Genomic DNA, 18,495 nt, shown 5'->3' on the forward strand with positions numbered 1-18,495 from the left:
AGTGCTTTGCTATTCCTTGTAAATCTGCAGCATTATATTAGCGTGTAGGGTTCTTGGCAAGTTGCAACAGAATGGCCAGCTATCAGAGTTCCCCTTTGTAACAACACAATGTGGACTTTCACTAGGTGGTGATATTTTTCATGTTTTCTGGTGGTAGGTCCCTCAGGCTGGTTACTGTCCTGTCCAGAGTCCCCTGGGTGATGATATTTGTGCCCTAGAGAACGACTCTGGGTTGGCTTCACTGGCAAAAGGCTCTGCCAGCTTGAATCCCATTAAAGCACAGCCTTCATGCTGTGACCTGGCAGAGGCAGCAGGTATACCTGCAAAAGTTTATTGGCACATCTTAAAGGTGCCATTTTGCCAATACAAAGACTGTGGCTTCCAATTCTGCTTTTATACCTTAGTCTTAACAGTGCTGTATAAGATGGCAGGTATGTCCCGAATTTCCATATTCTATTCCTACCACAGATGCTGGATCACCAGTGTGTAATAAGTATCTTCCTTTTTCACCTGCCACTTACTTGTCAGAACCTTGCCATTTACTGTACTTCTACCCTTGTTAACATGGTTTTGTGCAGGTGGCTCCTCTGTTGCTCACAGCTGCCACAGGCTCTTCTTTGATTAACACATTAGCAAAGCCATCCTGTCTCACTGTTCCTGCTCCAGCAAAGCCCACCCATGGTGCCTGAAGTATTTTTCTGCACTACCAGTGTAGTCAAACCCCAAATCAAAGAGTTTGGAAGCTTGCTTCTGAAAACTAAAACTGAGTGTATTTCTTGCAATGTTACAGGCCACTTGGGAACATCTTGTGCTTATTCTGAAAGCAGGTTGGGTCAAGCGTTTGGGTTTCAGGATTGATTTTTTTCTTTTATCTGTTTTTGGTTGGGGTATATTTTTGGGGTCTTTTTAGTTGTGGGGTTTTTTTTGTGTGTGTGATAGTCTTACGATACTTTGCAGCATTTTATGCAACACATACATATAAACATGGTGGAAAATGTATGAGCCTTCAGTATCTCTTTCATGCTATGTTTTATTGACTAGGAGTGTTTTAAACATGTGATTACATGGTTACTAAAAGATCAGAAGTAATATTCTCTCCCACCCTGCCCCCTCTCCTTTGTTGCTTTGAGTGTAGTTACAAATGGTAGAACATGATTTAAAATACCTTCAGAAATGAAGAAATGCTAACATTATAAGTTCTGACATTTTTAGATATAAATTTTTAATTCTGTAACATTCTTATGTTAAACTTATAATAATATTAGTTTGTTAGGAAAATTAAACTTAAATTCAAAATATCTACCTTGATTATTATGGCAAATAAAAAAAGAAAACAACTCAGTCAATTACATTAATTTGAAGACAAGGTTCTTCTAAGAATTTATAATCTTTTCATAGGCATCAACTGACCTTTGTTTTTAAGCCTATAGACATACCTTTTTCAAAACTAAGCTTTTGCTTTGAAATTTTAGGTGAATTGTTGTAACACCAAATATGTTGCATTCAGCCATTGCTTCAGTGGATTCAGTTTTTCCCATATTCTTTTTAACAGGTTCCATGTATTAGAATTTGAACTGAGCCCATAAAGGTTGACAAGAATGGTTGGCAAGCCATTGAGAAAAACCTGTCTTGACTTTGCTCATGTAGGTTGGCTTCATAAGGTTAAGGATGCTGTTAGGCAGAGGGTAATAAAGACTGTACTGGTTTCAAAAGATAGTGCTTGAACCAGGAAGACAAGATGGTTTTGGAACATTCTCTGAATGACACCCAAGGTGATGGAGGACATCTGCCCAAGTGCTGCAGGCACGCATGCTCTTCATATCTCATTGCCTGCAGTACAGAATGCAACCAGTAGTGCATTTCTGTTTTGAATGTGATGCCAGCATGTATATATATCTACTATTGTATTGTTAATTGAGCTCTGGTTTATGCCTTGCCCGTTTTCTGAAGGTTTGTACCTATTTTGTTGGTCCTCTAGTTGTCCTCCTCCCTCTGCAAGAGAATCCAATGCCTGAAGCTCTGGACCTTCATATTTGCCTTCTATACAGCAGGTGGTCCTGTGAGCAGATGAGATTTGAAAAATAATAACTTCAAGTAAACTGTGGTGCTATGACGGCTGCAGTCATGTTTGTGAGAAACAGCCCCTTTGGAGCAGTGCAGGGTGTCTCATTTCAGAATATGCTTGATTATTTTTATGAGTTATTTGAAGTTGCTTGCATAGATAAAAGGGCATTTTGAATCACTTGCAGTGCAGTCATATGGCATCTTTGGGTCGCACTTTGCTTCTGCTCTTTTTGCCGTCTTAGGAAGAAGGTCAAGTGAAGAGATGAAACTCACAGTGTAGAAATGGTGGGGAAGTGGAGGGGAATCCCGTAATAGCCAATATTCAAATTAATGAACTGCTTTGTCATTTCAGAACTATCTATACTCATTTATTGGCTTTTGCATTAAAAATAGAAAGGCTGCCAAACTTTCTTCAAGCTAACAAGTAAGAGTAACTGATGATGGACAACTGTCCATTCTTTTGTTGGCTGCTGAAATCAAGTGGAGCAAATATTGCTAGTACAGCCTTGAGCTGACAGAATTAGATTTAAAGCTGATAACCTCCCCAGGATAGGAGAAGGTATTTGACATAGTTTGACTACTGGCTGGTTACATACATGCTGGCCAATTGACCAGGCTGAAAATATGAATATATATTGGGAAAAAATAAAACAAGTTGTAAAATGTTTAATTTATTAAGATCTTTTTTAAATGACAACAACAACAAAAAAATCCTCCTCATGAGTTTTTTTAAATTGCATTAAGCCAACAGTTGATACAAGGGATGTGTTTGTGTGTTAACAGGCTAAGAACAATCACTGTTTTCCAGGATTTTTATTTCAAATCCAAATAGAAATCACTTGTGGTTTAGTTTTATTTAATTCCATTCTTAAGCAAAAGACTTTTTTTTAGTGGCTGATGATGAAAGCAAAGTTATTCGTTGTTCTAATCTATTTCTGGTTTTTAAGAAATGTGAAAAAGGAAGTTGAAATGGTGAAGAGCAAAGTTTTTTGAGTGGAGAAGATGTATGGAAGACTTGTTTGAATGTGTGATTAAATTAGTTCCTAAAATGCTACTAGATGTAATTTCTGGATTATTATTTTAAAGGTAACTATGATCTAGGATATATGCATGGTTGAGATTATTCTTACCTACTACTTGTTATTTCTCTTTTTATTGCTTTTCTAAATTTTGCAAGTGTCATTTAAAAAAGTAGAGGATTTAACTTTGATATATCTCTGAAGTTTACAGCTAGGTAGGATCTCTTTCTACATTTTCCATGAGATGCAGCATGTTATTTAAATACGTGCTGCCAATTTCTGTGCTCCATGATTTTGATACCAGGATTGTTTTCTTTACCTAGCAATTTAAGGAGGTTCGCAACTGAGTGTCCTTATTTTGCATATAAGATTACTGATGAAGAGCAAAAGCCGCTCCTAGTTACTGAAAAGGGTTGTCTCCTACCTTGATCTTCTGAAGCTTACTTTAACTGCGAAACACTCCAACGAAACACCAGGCTAACTTTGCCAGATGTTTTTGTCTGAAATTGTGATTAAAAATGCATAGTCAGATTCCCTCCTTGTATGAGAGGGAAATGAATCTTCTGCTTAAGACGGCTAGTATATCTGGTGGCACATATCGGGTTGTCTCTACAGGTCTCTGTTAGAGTTGTAGGCTTATTAGCATCCTATTAATATGTGCATAAAATGTAGTCTGTGTCTGAGCCCAAATACACAAGCTGGGAAATCAAAGAGAAATCCTTCACACCTTTTGCTGGCTTCATCCTGAACTTTTATTTAGCTTAAAACAACTTCCTTAAGATAATTTCCTCTTCTAAAGGAAACACTTTTCTCCATACTTAAGAGGGGAACACTGCACTGAATTATTTTTTGTAGTGACTCTGTCACCATTGAGAGGGAATCGCTTTTATCATGACATACGAATCTGAATTTTGACTTGTGTAAAATATTAGTTCCGAAACTATTGAACCATCTGTTGGTTTTTTTCTCTGTAGGTAAAGGTAAGGGAAATGTGGAGTGGAGATTATGTTCACTTGTATTTTATCAAATCTTTATAATGAAAGGACTGTAAAGGCTTCACTGTTACAAGTTTTGTTTTCTTTATATGTATAACAGTAGCATACTTGTTTCTGAATACTTTAGTGCTGTATATATACAACAGAATTACTTCTAAAACTCGAGTTGATTTAATACTAATTTAGATAATGCAGTGGAAACACCTTGTATTTAACATTTGGTGCAGTTTAACATTACTTCTGTTTAGCTTATGTTAGTAAGCGGTTGATTTAGGCTGAATTAGTATGTCACTATTGAGCTAAGAGGTTTGTATCAGTTTAAAATTCAGTGTTGAAGTTTTTTCTAAACCAGTGCAGCCTGGTGCTCAGACAGTAACTGTTCTAGTTGTAAAGTCTTGCAGACTGTAGTCTGATGCTAGTTAAGCACTGTCCTTTTCCCAGGAAGATGGAGAAACACCCTGTTATTTTGTTAGGCAGAAAAGGAAAAACACTTCCCAAGTACAGTAGTGACTCCTTTATATTCACACTGCATTTTGGAAATGTGGTAAGTAGTTTTTTGTCAGCTTATACATGTCTTATAATACTTTTCCTTGCACTAGTAGCCAAACTATCACTTGACTATTACTATTTTTTAACCTCTTATGTTATGGGAATCCAGTGTCAACTGGCTGTGGGAAAAGTGCATTTCCTAGCTATACTTGGTCCAAGCTGTTTGGAAAAGTTATGCTTGACAGCCTGGCCTGGTCTCCAGAATCATTTGAATGAGTTGTCGGGAATTGTGGTACCCTGTGCACAGGGGAAGGATGCAGAGCACAAGGCGTAACTGTTGCCAGAATAGGAATCATATCTGGGGTGGCACTGGTTTAAAGCAAGGTGAGAGTTGCCAGTGGGGAGGGGATAGGATACATCCTTGCATATGTTGTTTTATCTGGTGCCTAGCAAAGTCTTAAGTGTGACTCAGGCACTGTTAGGAATTGTTTAAAAAAGCTAGGGAATTCTGTTAAGGGTTGAGAAAAACTTCAATTGGCAATGGAAACTGAAGTGTGTGCTTTTAAACTAAGACCAGCTATTTATATCCTTTAAATCTAATTTAACATTTCAGAAACATGTTCGAATAGCTTTGTTGCTCAAAAAGCAAAAAAAAATATACTTTTACATGTCATTCTTCAAAATATCTTTTTAAGAAACATGTTCACTCTTCATTTTCCCGTTTTGCAGTTACCAGTGAAAGCGTCCCCTGAATCGCCTGCAGCCTGATGCCTGCTGGTAACCCTGATACAGAACCATCATGAGCAGCCTCCAGGCAAGCTGTTCCCACACTTGTGTGCCAATGGATCTGGAAGCCTATGTGGAAAAGTCACCTTATCCAGTTACTAAGTTACCTTTCAGATTTGTAAAAGCATGCTAATGCTCCTTTTTACAGGAGCACCTCACACATTATTTCTCTGGGCCTCCACATCGCTGTTTCCCACTGTATATTAATGTTAAATACATGGATGACTTGAGAACACAGGTTGCTTCTGCCTGGGCCTGCACACACAGAATGGTTGGCATTTTGTAGCTTTGTCAGTTGTGTCATGGGAACCTCGAGGTCTAAAAAGAAACATCAGCTCAAGTTTTCTTCTCTTCCAGTCTCTTAAGCTTGTTTAAAGTGAGTATTTTAACATAATGAGCTGTATACATAGGTACAATGCCAGTAAGATTAACATGGAAATAAAATAAAATAAAATTAAATTAAAAAAAAAAACCAAACTTTTTTTTTTCTGCCCAAAATCTATCTGTGGAGGATACCACGTTTGTAGGAATGAATAGGTCGGCTCAGCTTTCTTGTTGTAAAGGGCCTGTACATGTCTAATTGCACTCATGTTCATTGGCTGTTATGTCTGCCTGGACATGGGTGGCCATGGAGTGGTTTGAGTATAGAGCAGGAAAACAGCAGTAGTCATGAAAGTAAGTGTATTTAAATAAGTGACTGTGATTGCTTTAAATCAACTTCATCCTTACCATTTTAAACTGAAAATACTTGAGATACATTAAGTCAGTAATATCTTTGTGGTGAAAGTCTTTAGAATTAATTAGTTCAGACCTGCAACACACTTTGCAGTGAGCCTCCAGTTGTCCCACCTTGGTACTTGGCAGCTCACATCATTGGAGTGGAGTTGAGGTCAGATGGATGGATGGAGCATGTGCTTCACCTCATGCATGCCAGATGCTAGTGAGTGTTTTGGGCCATAGATCCAGATTAGAGGTAGCCCAAAGTAAAAATCCCTGACTGGATGTTGGGTCCTCAGTTCTGACTTTCCTTCTGCAGATTCAGCTTCCACTGTGCTGTGCAAATACAAACGTGGCTGGAGATGTGCACCCAGAATCTGTTCATTACACTGCTTTTAAAGTGTCTGCACTGCAACTTAGGAGGTGTGAAACTCTTGGTCCTGTTGGGTCATTTGTACTGATGAAGTCTGTAAAACTATATAAGGACTTAAAATCTTTAGCTTGGGTAAAGATGTAATGTGTCTGTATCAATGCTCATGTATCAATGTAATGCATTGATAGATGAGCAAATAACCACTCATTTTTAATCTTGAGTTATTTATTTTCAGCAAATAAAATAACCTACAAACTATAGGCCTGGTTGTACCAGTCTGCAGTGTTAAAAAAGAAAGTCTGTAGGAGCAAAGGATGGTAATTTTTGAGTTTTTCCTCAGGCACTTTCTTCAGAAGGAAATAGTTTGGAGAATATTGAGGAGGAAGGGGAAAAACTGACTGCCTGGGAAACTGAGAGCAAGGTTCTTCTCTAGCAGAGAACCTGCCAATGTCTATTTTTCTGTTGGATGTAGTGGGCATTGCAAGAAGCACCTGCTTTCCCCACACAGAGTAAGTCTGCAGGGAAGCAAGGCTTTTAAATGTGCTTTAATGCTTCAAGTTTACTACCTTTCTGAACCTAAATCTCATAGCTGCTTTGCGTAGGAATGTATATATGTGATATATAAAAGAAGCAAGTAGGCGTATACAGCATAGATGCTGTTTTGCTGTGCTTGTTGCCTGCAAATGCCTAGGCTTTGACAGTCTGTGAGCTAGTGTCATTGGAAACTGGGGCTATAAAACTCTAGTGTGACCTGTTGATCTCAGTGGTGTCTCCTGGCGCTTATGCTTTACGGTCCTTTCACATCTTTCTATTCTTCCCGTGCTTGCATTGCTGGAATGCATCATCAGACTCGGGGATAAGGCAGGTGAAATGGTTGTAAACTAACAAGAAAATTAACACTGTTCCTCCTCTCCTCAAGCATTTTAGATTTCAATATTATTTGCATGACAGGTTTATAGCTATATTTAAAAGAGCACAAAACGTGAAATACTGCATGCAGGCCAGTATTTCAGTTATGACCATAGCAGTTACTAACACCCAAATATCAGTATAGTGCAGGTAGGTATCTGTGAATCTTTCAAACAGCCACAACAATGAAGTGAAAGGCAAATCTCATATCCACATTTTGCTTGCTTTGTAGGACCCGGCTCTGAGTTCTAGAATTTAATAGCCACTTTCAATCAGGCGCTCAACCACATTTTTATGCTTTCTCCCCTCCATTTTGTCAATAACTGACATGAGAAAGGAAGATGCTAAGGCTAAGACAGCAGGAAATTAACAGAAAAAAACACTAAACACACTGTCTGCCCCTTTATCAACCTATTGTTTGAGTTTAGTTCATTCGGGGATTGTGCAACAGCACATTTTCTTTCCCACACAGGGAGAAAATGAGCACTTGGTGACAGAAGATTGTGTATGTTACCAGCACAAGCCTGAATTTTTCAATTCCTTTGACAGCTAGACTTGCAAAAAATGCCAGGTGTGAATCTCATCAAAGTATTAAATATCATTTCCTATTTGAAGTAAATATTGGTGGTTTAAATCAACTTGTAAGCTGTGCCCATTAGGTTTGAGCATTTTTTATTCTGAGTTGTTTTTTTTTTGTGTGGACTTTCCTACATTTATAAGTCAATACTAGTATATTCTTAGCTAGCATGGAGAAAAAGAAACTGCTGTCTGGTTTAGTACTGCAAGAGGTACTACTGGCAGTTATTACTAACAAAAACTGTTCTTATTCTTTGTGTGAATATAATGCTAAATCTAAACAGAAATCTTGATGAAGAACAACAGATGTGGAAAACTATTGTCTGTAATTGACACTGAGGTGTTGGATGAATCAGAGCAGTCAAACAAAGCAGAGAAGTTCCTCTTCTGGGTTTGTGCCTCAGGATGGCTCTTATGGCTTCATCTCTGGTCTCTGGGGTGATGCTGTGTTCCTGCCTTTCCCCTTCAGCCAGGACTGACAGATCTGTCTTTTACTTGGTAACATGCTCCCACAGAATGTTGAAGATTTTTATATATTTTTATACATATGTCATATTTAAATGAAATCAACTAATAGGTTTGCAACACATAATTTCTGAACATTCAGAATGCGAACCTCATTTGCTTGGGAAACCAGAATAATGTGAACCTTATTTCTTCAGGAAAACAAAACCCCCCCAAACACTTTGACTATTATAGATACAGTGATCTGCAGCTTGGATGATGGAGACTGTAAGATTTTTTTTTTTTTTTGGTGGGAAATTTAAAGTTTTAATTTCTTTGTAAGACCAAATATAAGGCAAATTTTTGACAAGTGTGTGAGTCTGCATAATCCTCCCTAATCTTGTAGCATGGGATTTCTCTTAACATTAGCTGCTAAAAGTTAATTATCTCTCCTAAGCTAGTGATCTGAGATGTCCCCTTCCCCCATGGCCGATAACAGTGCCAGGGTGATTCATCTCACCTGTTTTACTCACCTATCCTAGAATGGGATGATGGCAATCTGAAGGCACTTATCTCTCTTGCTTGACTGGAGAAGGAGCCTAGATGACTGGCTTCAACGAGCCACCTGATTTGTAGATGGCTATAGACCAGGGAAACTACCTCTTTTGATCTCAGTGTATGAGCTGAAGTTTTCAAAGATGTTTCTTAATGCTGAAAGGATTGCTTATATATATACATGTATATACACACACATATATTTGTTGTACAAATAATAACACTCTTCTTATTAGTTGGTGTTTTGTGCATTGATTGCTAGATACTTCCTATGATGTGAGCACCAACTAGGTGAGCAGTAGGTGCACATAAGGACTGTGGGGTTTTTCTGAATTATCTTTCTTAATTCTAGCTCTGGGACTGAGAAGGACACTTCTATACAGGTGTACAGGTACACCTGTGTGGAAGTATTGAGATGCATGTCAGGAAGCTTAAGACATACAGCCGGTTATTCTTTGAAACTCATTGAAAAGGTGTCCCGGGAACTCTGTTTTAGAGTTTACCCCTGTGTCATGGATGATTTTCAGTGCAGGTTACGTGTGCTGTTGCATGCAAAGGCTGCACGTGAACAGCTCTGGCAGGCTGCTGCGGGAGCAGAAGTTCGGAGCTTTGGTATTAACTGTTGGTGGAGACGGTGTAGGGAGCTAGGGGATGGGTACCTGGGCACACCTTTGACAGATGCCAGCAGGGATTTAACATAAATTGCTATTGGAAACTAACTCACTAATCTGCTGATGTTTGCTTTGAGTTTTTTGCAATGGCAAGAATGGGAAAAAATTAAAGGAATTATTAAAGATGAAGGAAAATTAAAGAGAGTCATGGAGTGCTCTGAATTAGCACTGTCATGGTCTTCTTTCTTTGATTTCTTGTAATGCCGAAAGTATCAAGAAGTGACGAATCTCCAGCTGATGATGTTTTCTTTAACTTTCATCTAGCCGCAATGACAGAAGCAGGAATGGCACATGAGAGCACCTCAGCTGTGGGATGCTGCTAAAACAAAGTTAATTTAGTGGAGCCAAGTGGATTGTTCCACCCATATTGTGTTATATCATGACACACACTACAAAGAACCCTCAGTTCTCTATGCTGGATTCTGATTTTCCTTTGGTTTTCGCAGTGATTTAATGCTGTGAATGTACTTCCTCATTTTGGTGAAACAGCGGCAAACTGGCAAAAACTTGGTTTGGGAGATTCCAACCTGCTTTTTCTATCTCAAGATGCAAAAGTAAGAAGCTCATGTTGTGTCGCATTTCACAGAACTCTGTTCTTCCTGAGGGAAGATGTGAGACACATCTTGTGAGTGACTTTAAAAGGCTTGGGTAATTTATTGAGATTCTTTGGATAGCAGATACATAATATGTTATACTTGATGTAAGGATCTCAAAATTACATATATTTAGTGCAATATTTTTTGGCTGAAGCAGAATACATTTTTTGTGTCATTCTTTATTAATTGTTTAAGGCCTTGGCTTAATTTTTCACTTTTCACTTAGTTCTACCAAAAAAGTTGTGCCTTAAAAAAGTAATGCCCTTGTTGCAAAATCTAAGAATTCACAAATATTTTCTCCATAAGCCCGTTTTCCTGACCTCAGCCATTGTGTTGTGCTTTCTCCTCCAAAAGAGAAGTTGAAAAGGAGAGCTAGACAAAGAGGAAAGGGATCACAGTATCTCAATTTTATTTTCTTTCCTGAAAAGTATTCTCTTTGGACAGACAGTAATTGTGGTTTCTAATGACACAAACTTGAAGGGAAACAGAAGATGACTACAAACAGGTTTATGGGCCTATCAGCAGGAATATGTGGCTACAAATTGCTGAGTAAATGAAACAGCCTGTTGTTTCCTAAGCCTGAGTTTGTGAGTGTTATGCCAAAGTATTTGAGGAGGAGCTAGAGCACCAGGCAGTGTAAAGGATACCTGCTGGGTCCTAATTGGTGCCCACTGTTGTTAATGGCTTCCTGTGGCTGAATGTTTACTTGTCATTTGTTCTGTGCTTTGTTTCCCAGCTACTGGAAGGGAAAAAAAATACTGACCAAAACTTTATTTTGCTTTTAAGTGGACATCCTTGGACATCAAGTGCCGGTGCTGCAAATTGCCTCACAACGCTAAGTACCTCCAGTCTATTCCTCAGTCCTGTAATTGTCTGGTATGCTGCAAAAGTTGCATTTGCTTTGGATATTAGTTTTGAATTTGGGAAATCAGCTGATTTATTACAATATGTATTAATTGTATAACTGAGAAAAATCATGCAATGAAAATGTCTGGGGCTTTGTCTACTGCAAGGCTTTGCATGGTTAGACATTAAAAATATTACCTCAGATAATGCCAGTCTATTTTTAAGCATCTGTTTTCCTATAATGTCGATTTCTCACATACCTGTGAGTTGTATGTGAAAGATGAGGAAGAGTTAAACCTTGCATGCTCAGAAATTCGCTACAAAAGAGTTCCCATCTGTGATGCAGCCACCGTCTGACTTAGTGATATATTTTTCTGCTCTAATCCAAAAGGACTAAAAAAACCTATCCAGGTCAATGTTTCAGAGCCTTTGCTTGCTCTGTCCTTGGTTTCTCTAACGAGACAGCCTGTTATGTGTTAGTGAACACCTCCCTGCTGGGAAAAAGGAGTGAAACTGCTATTTTTAAATAGGCTACCAAATAGTTTGTGGTGAATAAATGTATACACACATTACTGATCAAGAAAGATTTAGAGCTAGTAAAAGCATCCTAATCCCATAATCTTAAATCATCTGCTTCTCCTACACTGGGTTGTAGGACTGGAGTTTCTTGAGTGGTGTCAAGGGAGATTTAGTTTTAGTAATCCTAGAGAGCAACTTAGACTTCTGTCAAAAATTAGCTGTATCTCAATTTAGCAACTACTTCTTATACTGCATGCCTCTGTTTGAAGAACTTTTAGAGAATTGCCCTCTAGTCACAGGAATATACAGCTTGATATGCAGAAATGTAATATAATTGCAAAGAATTGAATAAGTGTGTTAGTGATGAGGCTATGTTTGAGAGTCACTTCTATAGCAGTAACGCCTGAACTGTAACTGAACCAGTAACTGATTTCAGTCCGTGTTTGAGATGCCCTGAGGCAAACCAGACAATGTGGGAGAAGGTTTCAATGAAGTACAGAGCATTTTGTCTGGGGACATAAATCTAATTCCTTGATTACCACTGACAGTCATTTCAGCTCTGTTTCACATACATACCTCTTCCATATGCATTTGGCTCATACACCTTGCAGATGCACTGTCCAGAGTATTATCTCATGCTGCTTTGAGTTACCACTCCAGATAAGACCATCTGGAGCTGCCTTTATCAATCAATGAGTTTAGAAGCTACTAAGAGCTGAAGGTAACTTCCCCTAGTATAGAAGATTGGGATTTAGATACTGAGTTCTAAGTATTTATCCATGCTTACCTAAGTGCTAGAGAGAGGGAAAGAAGATGGCAGATGTTCTTGACTGGCAGATTTCCACTTTGCAGGCTGATCTCAGGAAAAGCATATCTAACTAACATGGGACCCCTTTTCTGTAATTCCTGAAGGGTCATGATCTATAAGAAAAAGAAGGCATCTAAGACGCTTTCCCCTGAGTAGGAAGATGGTGATCAAAAAACAGTGGAGGGCAGGGTAAACAGATTTGCCCCATCTTCAAGGGGAAGCATAGTATATTTTAGGGTTCTCATTTCTTCATATGCCTCTAACCCATCTTCTCACATTTAGCAAGGTATTGGCTATATTTTAATTTATTGTGGTTTTGTTATTGAGTATTAAATCTAGTTTTTCTATATTCTCTTTTCTTTCAGAATGGAAGACAGAATAAACTGATCAAGTGTGATGCCTTAAAGAACCAACAGGACTGTGAAGACTTTTGGGTGCTGATTCTACCGGGCTGTCATGGTTCACAGCTCAGAGGAAAACCTGAGGATATACAATCAAGAAGTTGGGTTGATTACACACTTGATCATATCTGAATATTTAAGCAGTTTAGTTGGCGGGGAAGGTCCAAACCAAAACTGATAGCAAAAAATGGCAGCAACAGAAGAACCTTTCTTCTGAACAGAACAGACCTTTAAGTGGCGTAGGAGTGTGTAATTCATTAAAGTCAATGCAGCTGTGCTCATTTGTGTCACCTGAGAATCAAGTTCAGCAATATGGTTAATACCCTTTAGAGTAATTCTGTTTATCACATTTTTTCTGCTTCTTAAACAAACAAAAAGATCCCAGGCTCTTGGAAAAGGAAAACTGAAGTACATTTCAAATAGAGATGTGAAATGCCAAAATCCAAAGTAATCTTCTTTTAATTATTCTAATAAAAAAAGAAGCCTCTGTGCAAGAGTTTGTAGGAAGTCTGATTAGTTTGACCGATGTGTTTCGAATAAGTGGTTTTCATGATTGACTCTACTACAGCACTAAACTGATTACTCAAGTACACTAAACTTTGGATTAGGATGAGAAATACCTTGACTTTTGGCTGTGATAATTTATGTATTACTTGCTCATTTTGATCCTCTTAAAAGTAATTGAAATATGCAGATTGTGTTCTCAGTCTTTATTACGTTGCTTCTCTCTTAACCTTTCCCTATTTGTTTTACACCCTTGTGTTGTTTTGTACCCTAATTTTATCACAATACTGCAAATATGCAGTTGGTTCACTACAGTTGTTCCATTAATCTAAACTTGCTTATTGAATCCAGGCTGCCAAATCTATGAATTAAGGGATTAGAGTATTAGTTGATTAAAACTGATCCCTTGATTTGTATAGAGGTGTTTCAGTCTTCATCGGTACATCTGGTGGATAGATTACTCTGCACTTACACTTTGCTTATAGTATAAAATACCTTGTTTTATACAAATCTGTCAGAACTATGATATTAACAAATTAAAAAAATAGTAGAGGCAAATCTGATCTAGGAACTGAATGTTGGAAAGCTGTTTAGAATTGAACTATTTTTATTCCTTTCACAAGCCAGCAGTAAAATTTTGATTATGGTTTTGCTTTAATTTTACAGTGATTGTTTCCAAGTGTTTGCCTTCTGGTGCCTTTGTAAGAACCAGTACGGAGCAGCCAGCCATGGTTTCTCTAAGCCAAAGACGTGGGAAATTGAAGAAAGTAAGCAATTCATATTCTAGTTAAACAAAACACTTGTGCTTTCAAACATTGCTACTCAAATGGGAATTATGTAATCCAAACTAATTTTTCCCTCTAAGCTGTGTTTGGTATACGAGAATCGTGGAGACAGCTACTGTGAGCTGGTCTAGTCTGGAGGAGACTCACTGCCTCAGTCCTTGTCAATGACCTGCCTCCTTGCTTCAAATGTTTATACAGGCAAAGTGATTCTTTTGATGATAGATGTTCCTTGGGAAGAATAAGTTTTTCCAGTAGAGCATCATTTTTGCCTGGGAAGCTGTATCTTCACTGTGGTTTTGCTGGAGTAGTTGTGTCCTGTGGTGATGGAATTGGTCCCTGCCTTCCCTGCAGTATTCTAAAATCATAGGGCTGTCTAGCAGGGTTTAAAATGTGGACCTAGCTTTAAGAACATGCTCAGTTCTTTGTAACTTCCCAGTTGTGAAGAATGAGAATTTACACTCTTGTCTTTTTCTTGGAGAGTTTAGGACGATCCTCTCATTTTATTTATTAAACATATTAAATTTGAGAGTGAGCTCATGTCCATCTGCATACAGCAGGAATAGCACTGTGCTGTATGGTGGGAAAGGACTGTAGAAAGGTAAAGGAGAGTGTTGTTGGACTAGGCAAGTTCAGTGTCAGATTCAGGGAGCTGCTGCTGCCGTTAGGGAGAAATAAGAGACTGAAAGTAAAGAGCCTTGATGAAGGTATCCAAGTTTTTCATGCTCCTCCCAAAAACTGAGTGGAGTGGAGGCAGGTAGAGAGTTTGAGAATATGTAAATAGAAGAGGAGTGACACTGAGATAAGGAGGGTGAAAATGCTTCAAAGAAGCTTTATTGGTTTTTGCTTCTATCTTCTTGGTCAGACACCTTCCCTTCCAGCTTATTGCCATGTGTCTTGTGTGAAGGTGCTGTAGACTGAAAGTGCAAAAAGGGCATCTTTAAAGGATGATGATGAAGAATGCTTGAAGAGACTCAATAGCATTCCCAGTTCATTTTCATTCATTGGAGAGGTCGATTCTGCTGCCTGAAAAGTCTTTTGGTAAACCCCTCTTTTTCAAATAAGCTGGCAATGAAAACTGCTTGGCTGAAACAGCAGCAGGATATGAAGGAAAGAAAAAATACCTCCCATTTTTACTTCAGGCTGCTTCTCACCTCCTCCCCTCAAACCTACTTGCTTCCCCTCTTTGTGTACAGTTCACCAGCTGTGCCCTGAGAGATGAGCTGGGGTGGGCCACGTTCCTCACACCTCTGTGCAATGCACACATTGCTCTCCCAATCTGCCAGACTTAGCAGTATTTCTTGGGCCAGGCTGTCAGGTTGCTGAAGATAACTGAGGGTTTAATTTGCAGTGTGCATTCTTTTCCTAAGTATTGCATGCTCTGGAGAGAAGTCAAAAGCAGTTGTATGATTATGAACTCAATGGTTTCATCCATCTGTCTTTTAATTTGGTAAAGTCAGTTCTGTCCAAAAGGTATTTCACATATTGGGCACACTAAGTCCATTTATATTGCAAGGGACAGAAATAACATCATCTTTCTAACAGAATGAAAGCTGTGGTGAACTTCAGTCTCTTCCTGCCAAATTAAATATTCTAATCTTAATTTTTTTTTTTTTAATTACACATATATGTACCTGTGGTCATTTTGTGCCTCAATTTCCCTGTTTGGGGCATGTAATTTGCTACATAAATTAGGTATACAGTTCCATACTAGAGTTTTCTATTCAACATGTTTTACAAATTTAGAGCCCATTTACCAAAGAGTAACTTAGACAATGAAATACTTTGAAAGACCAGAGAAGTTGCATGCTTTTGGTGTGGGAGTTATAGAACAGAAAAATTGGAATCTATCCTGTATATTAGATAATATGGGTAAAAGTTTTATTTGTAAATACAAAAAGTGTACTGAATGACTTCTAACCTTTGAATAACTTGGAAGGAGTCACCACTGGTGAATTTTGGTAATGTTAGTGCAGTTTAAAGAAGTAGTTGTGTAAATGAGAAAAGTGAGGAGTGGTGTATCTGGTCTGCTCAGGCCATTTTGTAGTAGCAGAGGATGAGATTTTGATCTTAGTTCTCTCCTTTAATGTTCCCCCTTTTTTAATGATTCCAGTGATGAAACAGGAAACACAAATGAATTTTCTTTCAAATTCAAAGAAAAAAATGTGGCTGGGGGAAGATGAGGTCATGCTTTAAGATGGAACTTTAAATATCTTTTAGTTTAATTCCTAATGTATTTTTTCAGGGTTCCCTTAACATGAGCCAGATGATCTTAACTGATACTCCATCTGATGTTATGATGCGACACAGCTTTTTATTCCAGAATAGCTGAAACAGAGCACTATAGTAACTGATCGTCAGAACAACTTTTCCCTGTCTCCAGACTTCTAGTGTATTTATTGCTGTTATCTATGTGATTGTTACAACATCAGCAATTGTAATAGTGTTTGTATAGAGGATTTTTCTCCTCCCTGTCACTCAACCGTACAATGGCTGCTTTCTGTTTCGACTGAAGAGAGAAGCTACAAAGTTATGGTCCCATTCCAGAGTGGTGGCAGCGCTGTGATGCCTAGACACTGGTCCAATGTTCTCATCTCCAGTGATGAGGAATGGACCTGCCAATGCCCAGCTATTTGATTGTACATTTTCAGTGGGGTCTCTTGTAGTTGCTGTCATTGTCTAGGCAGCACATTCTTCCCATGGCAAGGATGTAGGTGACAAGCTAGATTTTAGTTAGGGGATTTAAGCTGTAAGACTAATGCCTCTAACGTGAGAAGAAGAGCTGGCTCATTTGGTATAATCATTGGTTTTCTTTTGATCAAAAGAGGGCTTCAACCTCTTGTCCAGCTCCTCCTGGTGCGGAGGATCCCCCAGCTATCCCACCTCCACCCTGGCTGTCTGCGTGGCCACCACCACAGTGATAACAGGAGACTTTAGAGCAAAGCACTGCCTCAGTTTTTGGAAAGTGGGTGTCCACAGATGAGGGAAAGTGCAGTGACCCCTTTACATCTTCTGACCATGCATCTTATCCCCTAGTATTATCTCTGCTTTTCCTGGGTAGCACTGCAACTCACTACAAGATGGGAAAATAGTTGCTTATGGCAGGCTTTGTCCCATGAGGGCCAGAAAATGTCCTTGATAACAATAAATGAATTTTGTCTAAAGGAAATTAGATAAATAAATGGTCACTTGAGCTCTGGGTAGGATTTATTATTGGAGCACAGGGCTTGTGAGAGCTTTGCTTCATCTCAAATATGGACTTCTTGCATTTGGCCCACTGTATGCTGGACGATATCAAATGTTATCTTTTGACTGTAGGCTGGAAAAAAGGCTTGGGAGAACAAATATTGCTGTTTTCTCTTTTTACGTATGAGAGCTATAGTCTCCAAGCTGAACCCAGGAGTAGTTTACAGTGACCAGATCTGATGAGTGGACATCCCATACAGAGGAGTGGGACTATGGCCTGCTCCATGTTTTAGTGTAGGCTGACAGAAAGGCTTACTTGGACAGTGAAATATGACTAAAATCAATTCAATCCATTGCCATTAAAAGGAGCCCTGAGGCCATGTTCAATTTCCATCTTTACTGTCTGGGTAGATATTCCATCTATAAGCTGCAGTTTTGTCTATTCTTAAAATTACTTTTCCATAGGATTTAGCCACCAGCTGAGTTCTTCAGGAAGACTTAGATAACTCCTATGCAGTGCGCAGGTCTGGCAAAAGGCAGCATGAAAGAAAGGTGAGTTTTACCTCTATAAACAGAGACAAAGTGAAAACACACAATTATAATTTGTTTCATTCTCTGGTTAAGGAAAAAAAAAAACCCAAAACATACACTGTCTGGTGTGAATTACCTACTTTAACTACTGTCTTTACTGTCTAGTCTGGGTTAGCTGCAAGGAAGGAAGTCGTGCACCCAGAGAAAGTCCTAAATGATTTGCCTCTGTTGAAAGCACCTTGGGTTCCCACCAGTGTAAGTGACAGCAGAAAATGGGTGGTGAGTGTTGGAGGTGAAAAAGCATCTTCTCTTAGCTTTGGAAAGAGGTTTATTTGTAGACGCTTTTGGGTGACTTTCTGTAATTGTTCCCGAATGAAGGGAGTTTTAGCCCAGATGTCGCCAAACCGTGAGGGGGCCTGGTTGGCCTTTCATCCTGCCCCAGGCTAAGGGTGGGCCACATCGGCCCTGTTTGCCTGACCCAAGGCAAATATGTCTTGGCTCAGCGCTTGTTTCTATATGCTTGACTGAAGCAGAAGTGATTGTTCACAAATAGGTGGGAGAAAAGTAAAGCAGAGAAATGAAGGGGCAACCTTTTATGCATGGAAAAGGGAAAAGGACACTTGAAAAGTACTTGTAAACCCCCAGAATTTTCACGCTATTGGCAGAATGGTAAGAACAGAAAATGAAGTGCAGACAAGATATTTTTAGAACAATTATGGAAAAT

The 18,495-nt window shown here is 38.8% G+C and overlaps 2 long non-coding RNA genes across 4 annotated transcripts in view; both read left to right on the forward strand.

Moving 5' to 3' along the window:
* LOC133278529 (uncharacterized) overlaps positions 1-18,495 on the forward strand; it is a 58,980-nt gene that overhangs the window by 17,392 nt on the left and 23,093 nt on the right. The window contains exon 1 of one of the 3 annotated variants that reach the window (XR_009746581.1): positions 654-769. The exons of the other annotated variants lie outside the window; for them this stretch is intronic. This is a non-coding gene — a long non-coding RNA (uncharacterized LOC133278529). Of the gene's footprint in view, positions 1-653; positions 770-18,495 lie in introns of those variants that run through there. 3 annotated transcript variants of the gene reach the window in all.
* LOC133278530 (uncharacterized) lies at positions 3,013-5,810 on the forward strand. The gene is made up of 3 exons (XR_009746582.1): positions 3,013-3,150; positions 4,520-4,622; positions 5,297-5,810. It is a non-coding gene; the product is annotated as an uncharacterized LOC133278530 (long non-coding RNA).

Source organism: Pezoporus flaviventris, unplaced genomic scaffold (genome assembly GCF_033815535.1).
Source record: "Pezoporus flaviventris isolate CSIRO_AGI_PZ_B2104156 unplaced genomic scaffold, CSIRO_AGI_Pfla_v1 ptg000066l, whole genome shotgun sequence".
NCBI lineage: Eukaryota > Metazoa > Chordata > Aves > Psittaciformes > Psittacidae > Pezoporus > Pezoporus flaviventris.